This window comes from Hermetia illucens, chromosome 3 (assembly GCF_905115235.1).
Source record: "Hermetia illucens chromosome 3, iHerIll2.2.curated.20191125, whole genome shotgun sequence".
Taxonomy (NCBI): domain Eukaryota; kingdom Metazoa; phylum Arthropoda; class Insecta; order Diptera; family Stratiomyidae; genus Hermetia; species Hermetia illucens.
Window position 1 is genome coordinate 179469085 of NC_051851.1, and position 12426 is coordinate 179481510.

The 12426-nt window shown below is 40.7% G+C and overlaps 1 protein-coding gene across 14 annotated transcripts in view; it reads right to left on the reverse strand.

The window, feature by feature from the left end:
* LOC119652655 (tyrosine-protein phosphatase Lar) overlaps positions 1-12426 on the reverse strand; it is a 994202-nt gene that overhangs the window by 735830 nt on the left and 245946 nt on the right. For all 14 annotated transcript variants that reach the window (XM_038056909.1, XM_038056910.1, XM_038056920.1 and 11 more), the window contains one exon: positions 10232-10299. The gene's annotated coding sequence lies outside the window, so the exon portion shown is untranslated. The remainder of the gene's footprint in view (positions 1-10231; positions 10300-12426) is intronic.

Here is a 12426-nt window from a genome sequence, read left to right on the forward strand (position 1 = left end):
GGAAAACTTTGTCCAAAACCTCCAGAAAAATGTAAGGCTACTGTTTGACGTTACCATAACATAAGGTCCTTTGCATGTCGACTTGACTCTTAACCGGACAACGGTCAGAGATATCCCCAAAAAAGTGTCTACCCAACATTTTTGTGGAATACCCGAAAAAAGACTTCTGAAGGTTTAATTAATTAAATAAATTCAGGACCACCACACAGCCATTAACTCCCAGTTTTAATACAGAAACGGGTGAAGTATTTTTTCACTTGTTCCTTTTCGTCTTCCGAAAAAAAATTTTATCATTTGCTCTCAATTAATGTAGGCGAGGACAGACGCAGGAGAGTTATTAGATTGTAGATATTAGTACGCGACTCCGCGTCGGTTTCCAGAGTCGAATTTGTTGCCGCAGGGTGCGAATGAAAGGGTTAACGTCAGTTCGGCAAGGGTTTATTATGGGAAATAACTTTCTGCTTTCAACGTGCGTTGTCTTGACTTGCTGTGTTGAACGAAATTCGGAAGAGGAAAAGTCAATTGATTTTTAACACTCGCTTGCAGCCTAATTTCCATGCTTTAATAAATTCCAGTGGATTTACATATTTTATCGAGAAAATTGGGCGGTTAATTAAAAAAAAAAGTGGATTTCTCGGGGAAAGTTGTTTCAACCGCAAATTCAAGGAGATCGATTGAGTGGGAAGAAATTAAAGAGTTTACTTAGTGGTAAAGACGGGTAATTGGGTCAGAAAAATTTTAAGTGCCCGATTAAATATTCAGGAACTTGGCGAACCTATATAGTTCGGTTCAAGGCTCTCTGGATTTGCAGACAGGATTTGACACATAGAAAATTTTAGCGTAGGCCCAAGGGTAAGTTGAGTCACATTTCAGACGCATCTTCGCATATACGGTTTTCTTTCGTCTCATAAATTGGGTTTCCTTCAACGAAGTAAATGGGAAGTAACTTTTTACTTCCAAAAATTGCGGATGACTACAAAGGACTGTATTCTAAAGATACACTAAAATCATTAAAAGGTCAAATAGTCCCCTTTAAACAACAGCTGTCAAATTCTGCTTTATCCCCGTTCTTTTTGTGCAAGTCCGATAATCTGAATGCTGTAACCTATAGCTCAACAATTAATCATTGTCAAGCAGGAGACAACAATTTAATCAAACGGTCTTCCAGTTAAGCCGTACCTGACGTCATAGAGTCAAATTAATCAAATTATTGACATCATCTTCCTGCAATGCCCTGTCTCTTTGCCGTCTCAAAAAGCAGCTTCTCCGGGCTATTAGGATAATTAAAACTTCATTTCCAAGACTACATTAGTAAATTCTAAAGAGCACAGGCTGATATTCCACGGTTACTCAAAAAAATCAACTTTGGGGGCTAGCCAACAGCAAAATATAATTCCCGGAAATATATTCAGAATAGGAAAACGCATAAGCAAATCAAATGGTCGAGGGAAAACAACGTTCCTGACTTATTTTCTCCTCAAACTGTTTCCGCATGTTTCCCTGGAATTCCTATCTTCTCCTCATCCCGTATTTATTTGATTTCAAGGAAATATGCAATGAAAATTCCAACCTTTACGACGACAACTCCACTTGAAACTTTCTAAAATTTTCCAGTGTTTTTCACTTGGTCTGACTTAGCAAGTCAAGAGTTCAAATTAGTTTTTCACGAGCTGGCGTTGGTTGGCTGTCGTTGCCGTTGTTGTTGTTGGCTTCCTTTTTCTCTGGTCTCTTCAAACAGAATTTGCATCACACTATCATGCCACTAACACCAGCGTCCTTTTGTTGTCGTAATTAAAAAAGGAGTTTGGCTTGAGTGGTTTGGATAATTGATTGCTTAGCATGAAGATTACTTTCAAAAGTTTTTTTTTTTTCGCCGATGAAGCTTGACTTCTCGTATCTGGATTCGATTTTGCAGGCAGGATGCAATGGAGCTTAAAATCTAATTTTCGTCGTCTACAGGATTGGGGAGTGGGCCAGCAATGAGTTGCCTTTAAAATAGGGAATTTACATAATATTTCGGTTTAAGTGTAAATTTCGTGCTAGTATAATCTGATGGATATGAAATTGAATTAGAAGAAATGCAATTAATGCACCTTCAACGTTCGATCAAATAATCGAACTACTTTATACCCAATCCCTTCAGCAGTTTACACATTTCAAAGTGTCTACAAAACTCGGAAGTAACGTGTTTCTTCATAGGAACCTTCAAGTGAAATAAAACCCTAACAAATCCAATTTAATTGGGTTTAGACTCCCGAAACGACCTGTCTCCACATTATTTCTCTTCAATCTACCTCTCTTTCTACCAATAAAATGAACCCCGTCCATACCATCTGCGCATCCCCCACTCAGATATTCAGCCACAAGACCGCAAGTCCATCCTGAAATCGGACATATGTAATCCGATTTGGTTTATCGTAATCGTTGCGTTACCTTCTTATTTGATATTTTCAATGTTCTGACCAACTCGCAATCGGATGTGTACAAAACTGGACTGGCCTTAAGCTCCGATCCCTTCTTGAACATATTTTCTCCCGTGTTCATTTACCCAGAGACTACTCTCTTAGTAATCCAGTTGACAGGTTAATTTCTTTCAACTACAGTTGATTGGCGACGTAACTTATTACGATAAATGGGATATAGATCCTTGACTGGTTATTTTCAAAGGAACCGGGGACAAGAATATACTCCCAGAGAAACATACGGCGTATGTAATCCACTGTACTTATTTGTGAGCCAATGTACTCCACTCTACAACTGTGACCTGATCCGACAGCATCATACCAAAGGTAAAATACCTTTGGAAGTCTAGGATGTGTCTCGATTAAAAGAACCTTAATATATCCCTTTTTGCAAGTGGATGTCGATTTCTCTTTTTTTTCTGGAGAGGAAAATCGTTTTATGGCAAATTGATTAGAATCTTGCCAAATTATTACCAACTGGTAAGGGAGATTTTTTCTGTTACGGTCGTAAAATACAAAGAACTAAAAGGATATCAGTTTCAAGACAATTGAACAATTTGCTGAAACTTTTACTACCAATTTGGAAGGGTGGATTTAACGAGCCGTGAGAGGTGAAAGAAATTATAAATATTGAGCGCAGGGTTCGCTACGGAACAGTTTTGGAATTGAATGAATTGTTATTGAACGTTAATGGAAGAGAGAACCAGGAAAGACAAGGTTTATTACCCGTAGGTTAAAGCAAAAGGAAAAACTTCTATAGAAATATCAGTAATAATTTGAAATTATCCTTTAAGCAATGCAAGAAGAATCATTTCTTCAACATTAAAAGACTTACTCTGGTTGCTTCACTGTTTTCAGGTAAAAGCTCTTAAGAAAATGGCTGGTAACATATATTCGAAAATATAGTCAATTTTTCTTCTATATTATGTGCTAATAAAACCGAGATGCCATCGGTATTAAGATCTCAGCTGTATGCACAGGTTCTTCTGCATCTAATGAACACTTTAAGTCACAGAAATAATCGCATTCTGCTGTTGTCGAAATTTATTGGGTTAGTTGATCTGAAGCGATCTTCAAGCAATGACGCTGAGAGTTAGGCTTGAAAGTGTACAGCAACTAGACGACGTTACTCTCAAAACTGCAAATTGGACAAATACACAGAAGTAAGTTGACACGAAAAAGAATTGTTGCGTGGCTCTGCGAAACTCTTCGTGAAATGGAAAGGAGTTTAAGTAAACAGATCCACAAGAATAATAGCGTACTCTATCAGGCTAACTTCTATTCTTGCTAGTCATACTGAAATCAAGTTTGAAGCTACCGCTAACTACATGAATGAGTGAATGAATGAAGGTTACTCTGACTTTCGTTGTGACAGAGACTGTGCTGGACTTGGCAAGAAAACAGGCGAAGGTGCCCTATTAGCTCCGTGCCGAAATCACCTTTTTCTACTCCTCCTCCATTTACGATTCTCTCGCCATACGAGCCATTCCGTCAAACGTATGCCCTCTGTCATTACCTGTGTATATTTTCCATGACTCACCCCCTTCCCTGTATGATGATTTCTTTGATAGATTATCAGACGTCCTAACGTTTTTGTTCCCCTCACTTCCTTTCATCCTCTGTGGCAACTTGAATCTTCCTATGCTCTTCAGGCCTACTACTCTCGGCTTTCACTTCCTTCCCTTTTTTTTTTTGTGCACTTTCATGTACCTCTGCCTTTTAAGAAACCACTTAGATCGCATTCTTGATCTTGCCCCATCATCCTACTCACGAGTTCGGTACTCAAATATCCATTCCCCTATTGTGCACAACCCTGCCAAGGTCTAAACCCAGTCCTGGCGGCAATCAACTGGGTTCCCCTCCCCTCTTCATTAATGTGTCACCAAGCACTCAAGACCTTCTATATCAGTTTATCTGATCTTCTTCCCAGCTACACCCCTTTTTCTCCTAAGTGTTTACGCTCTTTCCCCGTTCTGGTTCACCACTGAATGGGGGGAAGTAGTACCTGTTCCTGTCTTCTAGACTCGATGCTAACTTGGTTTTTTCATACAGTCTGTTACATAAGAGCGTGGTCACTGTTACACGTAGATAAAAAATCAGAGCGTCTTGTTTCTTTTTCTATGACATAGAGGGCACCTCAATTCTTCATGCTTTTTGTAAAAAGCAAAAGAGCTGACTCTCTGTCAAATTTAGTCTTCAATTGAGTGGTTTTTCGAAATGAGTGCTGTTTACGCCTCTCAAATTGCCTCATTTTTCTATGTTTGCATGAAAAAGGACCCAAATGAACGCAAACTGCTGCTGCGAAATATATGGGAAAGTCGAAGCAGTTCGTTAGCAAGTGGATAAATCGCTATAAAAAGGTCAGTAACGTTGATGATTTTCCTGATCGCGGAAGTGCAAGCAAAGTCTCAAGAAAAGGCGAAAAAAAAATTCTCGCATTGTTCTCGAACGATCCAACTTTCACTTTACGTGGAGCTGCTGTGAAATTGAAAGCAAAAGGTGTTGACATATCTTACTTGCTTGCCAATAAACTGGAATATCGCAGTACTTTGGAAAAACCAATGTTGAGTGCAAAACACGTTGAAAAACGAGTGAAATGGGCGAAGGAAAACTTGGACCGCGATTGGAGCAACGTAATTTTTTCTGATGAATCCACCTTCTGGGCATTTCCGAGCATCAAACACGCCTGGACAACCTCCGCCAGTAGGATGCTTCAACGGACTGTTAAACACCCCGTCAAGGTCCATGCTTGGGGGCGCTTCTCAAACAAAGGTTTCGGTACTTTGTTTTTATTTACCGAGAATTTAAATGCCGAAAAAATGAATAAAATATATCAAAAGGCTTTGTTACCATCTGCTAAGCAATGGTATATCAAGAAAAATGAAAGCTGGATCCTTCAAGATTACAACGATCCGAAACATCGGAGTCAAGCGTGTAGCGAGTGGAAGGCGCAAAACGGAGTTGTCACTTTAGATTGGCCATCTCAGTCACCGGATACAAATCCCATGGAAAATGTGTGGGCTCTGATGAAAATGCAGCTTCGCAGACGCAAGCCATGTAATTTAGATCAACTTTCTCGACAAATTCGGAAAATTTGGAGGTCTTTTCCGGTAGAATATGCAGAAAAACTAGTGGAAAGTATGCCCCGACGGTGCCAGGCCATAATTGACAATGCAGGAGATTGGACTTGCTACTGAGGTATTTGCATTGAGTATTGACGACCAAATTATCAATAAATTTGCGAATTTTCGAAAAATCAATTGTTGTTATTATTTAACAGTGACCACGCTGCTCTTATGTAACAGACTGTAGATTTGCGTCGATCGGCTAAATCCGTAATACGTTCGCCCGGAAACGAATATTTGACCAGTGTTGAAGACTCACTGGAGCGCGGAAAGCCCAAACATTTCTGACCCCACATTCGCAACTCCCGCTATGCTGCCAACTATCCCCTCCATTCATTAAAATCTCTGGCTCTTCAACTAATTCCTCCCAACTATCTTTTGCTTGAAACTGGTCAGTCCATCTCCCTTCCCCTATCCGTTGTTTTCAACAAAAGCAACGAAGTTAATCATTTTCCAGCTTCCATTTACAAAAGTGGCGATCGTACGCTTGTCGAAAATTACGGTCCCATTTCCCTCCTCTCCTCCTGTTCCAAAATTTTGGAAAGAAATGTCAACAATTAGTTGTTCACCCACTTTGACCACCACATAGTGAAGGAGCAACATGGTTTTGTCAAGCGTAGATCCACTGCCTCCAACTTGCTGTACTTTACCAACTTTGTTACTAAATGCTTGAACGTCCCCCCTTTCTCTGTCGTTCAGCAGGGATCTATCTCTTTGATTCCATTCAACCCTCCTTAGCTTTCTTCAATTCCCTCGTGAGAAATTTTCTCAAGTAGATCAAGAAGATACGAGCCAGCTGGACTCCGCTTCCCTGTTCCTATAACAACAGTCACGGTCTTAGGAGTTTGTGGCATCAAAACGGCGCACCAAAGCGCTAATTGGGCTCCTCGGAGCGGCCACTGATACCTACCCTACCTACTACTGCGGGATCTGTTCACCTTCCCGCAACTGTGATCGTCTTACCCTTGAAAATGCGCATCGTAAATTCATCCGTTTCCTCTTCTTTGAGAAAAGCTTCTCTCGAGTGGACTATCCCTCCCGCCTCCGTTTTTTGAATCACTTCTTCCTACAATAGCGTAGATCTTATCGGAAATTACGCATATTTTTTAAACTTTCCTCGGGTCTGATTGACTGCTCAACCTCAAACGACATCACCTGCCGTTCTGCGTCCTATAATACACGTAACGCAGACACTTTTCAACGTGCTCTTCCCGGAGCTCGAAGTCTATTTCCATTCTCCGTTTCCTAGACGTTTCCGCCCAGGTTAAACGGAGGATGCTTATCGTGGAGCAACTGGAAGGCACAGCCTCCATGAAGACACGAATGACGACGGGCAGTGTCTTATTGATTTCGCTAGCAGTAGAAATATGAAGGTAGGCTCTAATTGCTTCCCACATCGCGACATTCACAAAAAGACATCGGCACCGGTAGATGGTCGTACATCCAATCAAATTGACAATGTTCTTATCGAAAAACAGGCTGCAACCAGCATTACGGGGGCCAATTTTAATTATGACAACATATTAGTGAGGACGAAGTTTCGATAGCGATCACGCGAAGCGGAGCAACTTTTAGAAATTCAAGATTGATAAATTTAGAGACAGACGAACAACGGCTGTATACACTACTACATCACTAGCCAAACTCGGCGCCAAAATAACGTGGTCAAGATGGTAAAAGATGGCATAAAAACGTCCGCAGAAAAGAAAATTACGTACGACGCTATAGGCCGCAGACAAGTCTCTGTAAGGATGATGAGGGAAACATCCTAGGTAACCCCGAAGATATCAAGAAAAGGTGAATGGAATATTTTAAGACAGACGACAGACGACAGAGGACAGAGGACTGACGGCAGACGACAGACGACAGAGAACAGACGACAGAGGCCAGAGGACTGACGGCAGACGACAGACGCCAGATGACAGACAACAGACGACAGACGACAGATGACAGATGACAGACACGACAGACGGCAGACGACGGACGGCAGACGACACACGACAGACGTCAGACGACAGAGAACAGAGGCCAGAGGACTGACGGCAGACGACAGACGCCAGACGACAGACAACAGACAACAGACGACAGACAACAGAGGACAGACGACAGACGACAGACGGCAGATGATAGACGACAGACGACAGGCGACAGACCAGTGGAAGCGCCAGCGAGAAGTACAGCTTCGACGAAAACAACAGACCAGTCTAACCTTCTTCTATTGAACAAGGGAAAGCAGCCCCACGTGGCCAAAAACAGAACAAGGTCCCGGGAATCGATGGTATTCCAAATGAACTACTAAATTGCAGTGCGTCTTTCACGTAGAATGGATGGACGACAAGTGAACACCTAACAGAGTATTCAAAGGTACATCCGAAGAACGTCGTCCAGCGGGAAAGCCATGTAAACGGTGAGGGGAGTCAGTGGACGAGGCCAATAAAAACCTGAAATTTTGCAACTGGACGACGCGACCGAAGCATCAAGATGACTGGAGGAAATGTATCCTGGACTGTAAGGGTCTATTTGGCCTATCGCGCCATTGAAGAAGAAGTACTGAACTCAATAATGATATCGAATCGAATTCACTTGCCAAGACTGGTTTCAACATCGAAGTCAAAGGTAAGCGACCAAAAGGCCGGCCGAAACAACGGTAGCTTGATAGGCTAGACGAGGTTTTGAAGGCGTCGCGATTGCATCTAGATCAGGCTTTTGATAAAACAAAATGGGGGAATCGATCACGACGAACTGACCCCGCTTGTGAACAGGACAAAGGCTGAAGAAAAAGAAAAAGAAGAAGGTTCAGCAAACATCGCTATAACAATGTATAAATACTTCAAGTGCAAGAATTATTTGTAACTGGTCCAAAACCACTTGTTATCAGTCAACGAAAACAAAACGGTAACTACCTAAATAATTTTTGTTTGATAGTGATATTTAAAATATCCGTAGTGTGGTTGAAGGCTGCAAATGTATCTACCCTCATTATTCATCGTTCGAAAAAACCCTAAATGAATGAGCTTTCTCTATATAAATTGCACATTAGCAGCCATGATGAATTTGTTCAATGGCCAAAAGAGTGACATAAGGTTTGAGGTGAACATAATATTCGTTCGCACCCAACGTGGATAACGGAAGCTACCACCGGAATGACTAAACTGGGTGCTCTCAACTGCAACTGATTCCCCTTTCACAGCTAAAAAGTCCTTTCTGTTGAATCCCGACCGCTTTGTGTGAAAAGTCAATCCACCCTGAATAACATTGTTTTCGTTGGCACATTTGACTTCAGCCACCATGTAGTAGCACTTTATTGCAGTTTCCGATGCAGAATTTAGAATATTACACCGTCGACAACAGTGCCAACAACGTCGTCTTGTAATCATCTACGTATGCAATTCCATGCACAAGTATTCTAAGGAAACACTTTACACTTTACGATCCACTCCAAGCCATTCATTATTCAGCCTTTTATTGTCGGGTGTTATAGTGTCACCACTTCAAAACGCCACCAAACACTCCAGTCTATAGACCGCAATTATAGAGCTTAACGACACGATATCGTCCTCATTCCACCCTCTCGTCACGGTTTTATCCTTTCAACCTCTGAACCACGACTCTAGCGCTATTTGCTACGAGTTTCAAACCATAGAATGGAATATATTTCAATACTTACTTGTTTGTTTAGTGTTGTTAGTGCGCCATGATAGGGTTAGTTCAGCACTGCAATAACGATGGCTTTGATGTTTCGCCGCTTCCTAAGGTTCTTTGAGGATGACAGAAGGAATCAAAAGGTTTATTCTGCTCGAATAACGAAGGTACACTTCGGCTCTCGGATACGTTTTCACCTTTGCAAAAGACACGTTATAATGTGTCGCAATTGTTCCTCCTGAGAGGTAATTTCGAAATTGTTTGAAAATGTATATGAGGCTATGCAACTATCCCGCATTGGAAGCTTGCAGCAGTTTCAAAATAAACAAATCTCTTTGGTATGAGCACACTTAACAACGTCTCAGTTAACAAAAACTTTCCCTTCCTCCTATGTCACTATTTCTTTTGTACTATCGACAACGCTTGTTTCGTTTTTCAATCGAAAGATGCAAAGTAATGTCATCGAAACTGCATCCAACCCTCATGGAAAACCGTAACGCCAAGCAGCACAAAGTTCATGGTGCTGATGGCAACCTTCATATATTTGCGGACTGTTTTCCATATAATTCGTCATGCTACAACAGATCCTTGTGTTAACTTTCGCCTTAAAATTCGTTCAAATGTGACTTGAATACAGAGAAAGGACGAAATGCCAGAAGCATGGGGTGCCTCCATTCAGACGCCGAGGAGTGAGTTAGGCCCCGACTGGACGTACAATGATTTTCTATTATAAAGGAGTAAATCGAGCAAAGGGGCTCGCAATTATTTTTAATGACATACTTAACACCGTGACATCAGGCAAGCATATTGCATAAGGCACATTTAATGAGGGTGCGGAGTGAAAATAAATAGAATTTTGTGTTGCGTAAGGATCACGAGTTCTAGGTTTTCATCGGAGCCAATTTTCATATTTTTTCACTGTCGAATTTTATAATTTCTACACATTTCATCCATTCAAAATGTAACCTAAAACATAAAAGAGTATGCACATCCAGGACTTACCGGTGGTCCTATGGTACCGCGTTTGAAAATCTAATTTCAGAACGTAAGTAGCGCTGCTGCTCATTCAACTGGAAATAGCAAATTTGGAAAGGGTTTATCACTATCGTTCTTTTACGAAAGTTAAATTTGGAAATATGGTTGATTTGTGAACAAGTATTTCTTGTGTATTTTGGGTATTCCTTGATCTTAAAATGGAACTCATTCATCCGAATCATCGCACTCACACTCCAAAAGAGAATCAACCCCCACACTCGGAAAAATAATATCTCCCACACAATTGGACTCATTTAATCAGAAAATACGGTAATGCAAAAGCAATTTATCGTGAATTGGAAATAACCGGCGATACTCATAATACCATAAAACTCTGAATGTGCCCGCTCGATCCAAGTCACTCTACGCCTGCAGTCTATTACGGTTTTCCATAATCAAAACACCGCAACTCTATATACATTGATACCCTTTCATTTTTATAACCTTTCAGGGGGAAAAATTGAGAGAATAAAAATCGCAACCGCACCACATACCACACTTAACATTGCAAAAATCAAATTCAAGATCGAGTTAGCAAAGAACGAACCTAAAATGTCCTTTACCCGTTCTACCGCGAATACAGATGCCTGTTGTTTGCCTTTTCCCAGTGGATTTTTACTACCTTGTCGTCTGAAAAGGTTATGAGAGTCGAGGACTTAAGGACAAGCTTCCTAACTTTTTAAAATGAACTCAGAGTGAGTGGCTGTCGGTTTAGTCAGTTTCCCTTGGTTCTCACCCCAAAATGCGCTCAAGTCCTTCCATAATAAAGGCCCTGCGGAATGAATGACCTACTTACTTATCAATGTAGTGGAATGGACTAACACAGGTTACAACAGAGTGCGAATTTATATTTTACAGTTTCCGATTACATCGCTTGAACGGTTTATTGTGTAACAGCAGAACGAAATAAAATTTCCTCTCGCCTTTGTGAGTATCCTGGGTAATTTTCCATACAAGTTGGCAAGAAGCACGGCAAGGCGAGTCCCAGAGAGCAATTGGTGTGAATAGGGAAGGGACAACTGCCAGAATCAACGGAACTCACCACCCATTCTCTGGCCAAGCTGAAACCAACTAACAGGAAAGGCATACATTTAGGCACACATTGCTTTGGGAGAAAAAAAAAAAAACTTTCAAAAAAGGAGGCTCGGAAAGTCCTTCAAAAGGATTACATTTTTCCTTTCCGACAGTTTAGGGAATAATAATCGTATAAACGACACGATCAACGGACTCAGTTAAAGAAAATGGTACGTGTAAGACCGAAAATGATCCAGGAGAAAATGAAGAAGGAATTTTTCAGCCGAAAAATAGACCAGAATATCTTGAATGTCAGCAACAACAAATCGAAAGTATGCCGTGTACCATTGTAAATGTTCATTTAAATTGAGTACAGGAAAAAAAAAAGGAATCATATTTGAAACTCCCGTGTTGTCATTGGAATTGCGCGACGTTAAGTGAGAAAAGAAATGAATAATTTTTGATGGTATTATCGCAAGCAATCTTTCCGCGTTGGGACTAAGGGAACATTTTCGGGGGTCAAATGATAAGTAAACAGGTGATATCTGTTTTGTATTAAAATTTTCCGGGTTGAAAAGTAAATGGAAAGTAACTCCGGGAAGTAGTCCCAAGAGGATTGTTTGTTACTTGGATCCAGATGAAGATGAGCGTGAAATTTAATATGCAGTACACATGGAAGGACGTTTTTGAGACCAACCCATACTGCTTATTAGTGGACCGAAATAACATTGATTATGGGAATCGAATATTTTATAATCGAAGGGAATGGTAAAATGAGTTTGTAACCGGAGGTGTATGCGTCACAAAAGCAATGATCAATGGGGTAGTAAAATCTGGAACCAGACGCACACAGGTATTCTGTTCGCATACCTCTCATATTTAAGACAAATTGCACTACAAGAGCCATACTGAAACAAAGTAGATTCTGCAAGTCTAATTCTGAGTTTTCCAAACGAAATTTCGAATCTTCAAAACAATTTCAGATTTTTCTAAACTGATTTCAGATTTTTCTAAACTGATTTCAGATTTTTCTAAGTCAATTTCAGAATTTTCCATACCAAAATCAGAATTTTCAATTTCAAATTCAGAATTTTTTCAATATTCTACCTAGGCCTAGAACCTTTTACTATACCAACATTTTCTCACTG